This window comes from Myotis lucifugus, unplaced genomic scaffold, assembly GCF_000147115.1.
Source record: "Myotis lucifugus unplaced genomic scaffold, Myoluc2.0 scaffold_61, whole genome shotgun sequence".
NCBI classification, from domain to species: domain Eukaryota; kingdom Metazoa; phylum Chordata; class Mammalia; order Chiroptera; family Vespertilionidae; genus Myotis; species Myotis lucifugus.
The window spans coordinates 2,034,350-2,040,349 of NW_005871109.1; the positions used below are offsets into that span (position 1 = coordinate 2,034,350).

Sequence of the window (6,000 nt, forward strand, 5' to 3'; positions counted from 1 at the left end):
CTCACCTCCTCCTCTGCACAACTGCTTTGTTCTTTTCTCTCTGCAAAGCTGGTTGTGTCCACGTTTCTCTGTACCCGTGGGTCAAACATCTACTCCCCAGGTAGCTTTTCCCTGACTACAGTGTGAGCATCAAAGACAAACTAGGATTGCTGTCTCAATCCCAAAATATTCAGGAGACAGAGTTTAACTCAGCTGGGTCAGATGTGCCCCTTTGATCCAAACATCAGAGAGAAGGTGGGTGAGCTGGTCTAACCATAGAGGATATTTACCTGTCCAGCACAATTACAAAAAAAATAACAGTACAAATGGCAGCTTGATAAACTCCAACCTTTGTTAAAGCCACAAGGCTTTCCAAAGGTATCATCTTGACTTCTTATCATCACTCCAAGGAAGCACAGCTGTATTCAGCCAGATCCTCAAATAACAGATAAATGTCGTCTTTGTAGCTTGCTTCCTGGTTGCTCCGGTTGGAGGGAAAAAAAGCATTTTGTTGTTATCAAATAGGAATTTATTTCTGGTTCATCCTTTTGCCTGGAAATGAGCAAGACCTGGACAATTCATGAAAACGTCCTTGAGATCATGAATTCAAGGATGGGGGAGAGAGGCAGCCATGGTGGAGACACACATAACACACACACAGAGAACTGAAGCCCTCAAGGCAGTTGTACGAAGATCATTTTCCACAGGTAGAATCTATTCTATTCTGTGTAAAGGTTAAATTAAGCAAAGGTCCTTCCTTACAAAAGCCACTGGGCTTTTCATAAAGTGGCCCCCAAAGAGTCCATCAGTCGCAGTTTCTTTCACCTAGGGCAGTGGTCGGCAAACTGCAGCTCACGAGCCACATGCGGCTCTTTGGCCCCTTGAGTGTGGCTCTTCCACAAAATACTGACTTCTGCGCATGGGCCACGAAGTTTCAATCGCACTATCCGTGCACGCCCACACGTGGTATTTTGTGGTATTTTGTGGAAGAGCCACACTCAAGGGGCCAAAGAGCCGCATGTGGCTCGCGAGCCGAAGTTTGCCGACCACGGACCTAGGGCAACAAACACATTCCTCACAGATCATGGGCTGCTCTGTGCAGTTGCTAATAAGATATCTGTTACAGGAGGCTTACAAATCCATTTACATTGATTTTAATTAAGGAATCAATCCCTGGCCCTGAACAACTTGGTCCAGAGACGATAAGCAATTCAAGATTCAGTCTGTAGTCCCAGCCTAAAATCTGCATTAAAGAGAAGTTAATTCTCAGATCAATGCAGGACAAATAAAAATAATTGGGTTTGTATCTCTCAGCAAAAAGAAACGTCTCTTCCAAGTTTAGACAATAACTCTCCACACATTAATAAGAGGAATATATTTCCAGTGATTTCCTAACAAACTCAACCAGGCAAAGGGATTTTTGGTAAAAGCCTTAAATCTGGAAAACTGGGGTCAGATATTATGACTCTCAGTCAAACCTCTAAAGCAGTGGTTCTCAACCTTCTGGCCCTTTAAATGCAGTTCCTCATGTTGTGACCCAACCATAAAATTATTTTCGTTGCTACTTCATAACTGTAATGTTGCTACTGTTATGAATCGTAATGTAAATATCTGATATGCAGGATAGTCTTAGGCGACCCCTGTGAAAGGGTGGTTCGACCGCCAAAGGGGTCTCGACCCACAGGTTGAGAACCGCTGCCTAAAGTCAACTGAGCCCAACTTTCTCAAAAGCTTATCAGAACCTTTCAGGCCAGACTGAAGTTGAACAGAGAATTACCCAAACACAAAACACAAATGACAAGTAAGAACAAAGTGGCACTCACCAGCCCGGCTGTGCTCTGAATCAGCCGTGCTTCATTAAAGAGGCAGGCAAACTTTTATCTTTTATAAAGGCTGAGGTAGAATTTGACCTTTCTGACCTTTCTGAGCTGACTATGAATTGGAAACAAGTTCAATTTAAAAGACAGCATCAATGTATGACTGCTCATCATTTCGTTTTTTTTAAATATATTTTTACTGATTTCAGAGAAGAAGGGAGAGGGAGAGAGAGAGATAGAAACATCAGTGATGAGAGAGAATCATTGATTGGCTGCCTCCTGCATGCCCTCTCCTGGGGATGGAGGCCACAACCCAGGTATGTGCCCTTGACTGGAATCAAACCTGGGACCCTTCAGTCCGCAGGCCAACGCTCTATTCACTGAGCCAAACCAGCTAGGGCATCATCACTTCATTTTGTTTCCTACTTATTCCTTGTCCACCCAGTCTATTTTTAGACTTTTATCAGAACTTCTAATGATTCTTCATAAACCTATAGTGGAAAAAAAGTCTAGTTTCAGTCCCATTTTCTCAAATCCCCCAGCTAGCCAATACCAATTGATGCAGGAACAGAAGAGTTAGCCAATACGTGAAAACACATCACACTTGATTTTAATTTTTTAACATCAAAAAAGTCCATAAACTCACAAACAAAACAGAAAGCAGCAGTGAGCACCTACCCCGCACAGACAGGGACCCCAACCTGTGTCTGCTCCAACTTAGGAATTCAGACAAGTGGAGGCTGCTCAAAAAAGAGAAGAATAAATCTAAGTTGCAGCAGACCCATTACACTGGGAGACAACCACTTCATGTTTCTCCCTTACTTTTAAAAATGTTTAATAGAACAGTTATCAAGTTGATTTTGAAGTTAGTAGGACCAGCCTGAAACACTGCAAAAGGAACACCCCACCCCACCCCCCAACCTCCGACAAAGACCCTGTGTATAAGGAAATAAATTGTGAGCAAAAGCAAGAGACAGACCAGAGCTCAGGCGGCTGGCACAAGCTTGTGTTCTCTCCTCTCTCCTTCCCTCCTCCCGCCCCTCCCTTCCTTTCTCTCTGTTTCTCAACTGGGTGAACAAAACAAAAGGAGTTGACACTTTAGCTATACATATGGACTCCAGAGCTCTCTGCCTAATGTCAGCTTGCCTGCCCACAAGTTTGAAGATTCACTGGAACACTAAAGCTCCTTGAAACGTTGCCATGCGTTTGCTGGAGCCTTTCGGCAGACGCAGCCTGCCACCTTCCCTGGCTGAGTTGTGCAGGGCTGCTCAGCAGACCAGGGCATGCCAGTGTAGCCTGACATTCAGATCAAGACCACAAATTATAACCAGTTTCAGTAAATTGACTCGAGTGCCTTTGTTCCTCAGACATACATCTTCCTACGGCTTACAAATGCAGGCAGCAGAACCTAACCACCAACGCGACTAGAGCCAGCACTGGGAAAGGAAGTTATTGAAGCCTGGATTTCCTGCTTTTGCTTGTAGCCAAGAACTATGAGGCTTGTAGTGGTTTCAGGAACTGACTCATCTAATGATTCATGGATAAGATACTGCTTTTAATATGTTTCTGACCCGGCAGCTCAAGAACTTCAAAACCAATCTGAACCTGTGCTTCACTCTTATTTGCAAATGAACAGTCACAAGCACAATAAACAGGAGGACAAGAGTTAATGAAACAATGAAAACATCACACCAGGGGCAGGAAGAGTGGAATGTGACTATCACATGGGAAGCCATGAGCAAAAGCCTAATCCGTGGGCTGTGACTTGACAGCGTCCAAACTTCCCAACAGTGGATAACAGGTGGGATAAGGCTTATTTTTAGATGTCATTCCCCTAGATGTAAAAATAGATTTAGCACAGCAATATTTTAATTCAGGAGCATCTGGGGTTGTGACTCTAAATACCCAAGATGTAAAGAAGCGTGTAGCTCCAGATTTAACTGCTATAGCTGCAAACCAGAGAGAGTGCAGGGTTAACCCGCTAATGAGTAATGGACAATAAAGGGCTGGCAGTGGAACTCATTCTCTTAACTCATCCTCTAAGGAAGACTGCAATTCGGTTATTTCCACTAATCTTCAGACCATTCTTCTCCCCTCTCCCCCACCTACATGCTCACACGAACACACACACACACACACACACACGCACACACACACACACAGTCCTGAAGAGCAAAGCTCTCTAAGAGTACAATGTCAGGAGCTGATGTCCATGAGAAGTCAGGGGGGGAAAGTTTTCAATCCTCCCTCATCCGCTGATCCTTGGGTCTTTCCTGCCCCCTCATATAGGACACTTAGCACAGGCCCAATTTTGTGTGTTTTTTGGGGAGGTGGGGAGGGGGGGCTTTCAAAGTGTTGACAGGTTTCAACACAAGCCCAGTGGCACAGAGGGAAAGAGGGTAAAGAAAACAAAAAATGTAGGCTGGTTGGGGGGTGGGGGTGGAGGAAGCAATGAGAACAGTTGACCAGGCAGGGCCAAAGTGCAGGGCTGGCTGGCAGGCGCTGCTAGGCTGGGCTCCTCAACTGATTTACTGACATGACGTCAGTGGCTCCAGTCCAGCCTTTTCCTTGGTAGTTTTTACCACATGCCTCCTGAAGCCTCCACTCTGCTAGGAGCCACAGGACCACAATGAAAATTCCCTTTGTGAAATCAAGTTTACCTCGGGGCACAGAGGCCAGTCTGTGAATTACAGGCTCCTCACCCTCTGTGCCCACCAAGGAAAAGGGAGGGAATAAACCCCAACAATATTTGTACTTTCCTTAATACAGAGGAACCGTTAAATGAAGCTAACTGCCTTAAAAAAAAAAAATTTTTTTTTTAAGCCAAGGGCCATGGGAGGGGCGCAAAATTTCACAGTCCAGGACACTAATGAACTTCTCAGGGATGTCATGAATGATGATAATTTCAGGACTATTCACTCATTCTGTTGTGAGGCTGTACTGGGCGGACTGTGAATGCATGGGGCTTTGTTTCACCTCCACCGACGACAAAAAGTATTACTGAAGTGGAAACCCCAGGCCTGAACAGGACCTCTGAAGAAAGTATTGCAGCAGCTTATCTTTAAAATGAGTTTTTCGTTGTTGCTGTTTTTTGGGTTTTGCCTAAGTGCATATTCTGTGATGCACCAACATGGGCGTAAAACAATATCCAAGAAGCAAAGACAGGAATTACTAAAAGCAAGTCTAATAGCAGACCTGTTAAACAAAAAATACTCATTTTAGACTTACAGGCTTTTTATTGTATACCCACAACAGCATAACAGCTGTGTTTCCTGTAAGACTCCACGGCACAAATAAAACTATAGACCTTTAAAAAAATTTTAGCTGCCGGACCACAGTGGCTCAGTTGTTGAGGGTCAACCTATGAACCAGAAGATCACGGTTTGCTTCCAGTCAGGGCACATGCCCGTGTTATGGGCTCGATCCCCAGTGAGAGACGTGCAGGAGGCAGCCAATCAATATTTCTATCTCTCTCCCTCTCTCTTCCTCTCTAAAGCCAATAAAAATATTTTTAATTAGCTAATAAAAATAATGTATTAGTGATAAATTCTTCAAATGACTAGAAAATTAAATATACTCTATTTTAAACACTTCAGGAAAGGAAGGTATAACACTTAAGTATTTACTCAAACAGATGTGTGCAAATGACCCCAAGAATATCATCAAACTACGCTTTGTCCTCTGAATGGCTCCGAGAGGTAATAAGAAATTTCTCACATTCTGGTTATTTAAACAAGGGGTAGAACAAGCATCACTAAAGTCTTCTGTGAAGCCTAAGTTATCATGAGCTTTGGCCTTTGAGGTGAGAGTCAAACCATGAACTGTCCATGGGGAATTCTTCAATTTGGCCTTTTTCTTAAGGGAGAAAAGGACAAGATGACAAGCACAGGCATGGAAGTGGCAAATGAGAGTCAACCGGGGCCAGCATGAGACAAGTGTGCAAGGAAACGGTTTTTTGGGGTTTTTTTTACCATGGATCAACAAGTTGGACAGAGCTGGGGGATGGGGAGCAGAGACCCTAACACCACACTGTAGCCCTGAAATAACCATTTCCCACTAAAAAAAACCAAAATTTCTACAGAATGATCCATTTTAAGTCCCAAGAATATACAAAAAGAGATTGGATAGCAACTAAGCTAGTCTAAAACTAGCAGGGTCCCTTCAAAGGACACTGAGTCAATTAAAGAAATTCCTACTGGGCAAA

General features: G+C 43.8%; 1 protein-coding gene across 8 annotated transcripts in view; it reads right to left on the bottom strand.

The window, feature by feature from the left end:
* Positions 1–6,000, bottom strand: part of TEAD1 (TEA domain transcription factor 1) — a 246,393-nt gene that overhangs the window by 221,624 nt on the left and 18,769 nt on the right. The window lies entirely within an intron of this gene.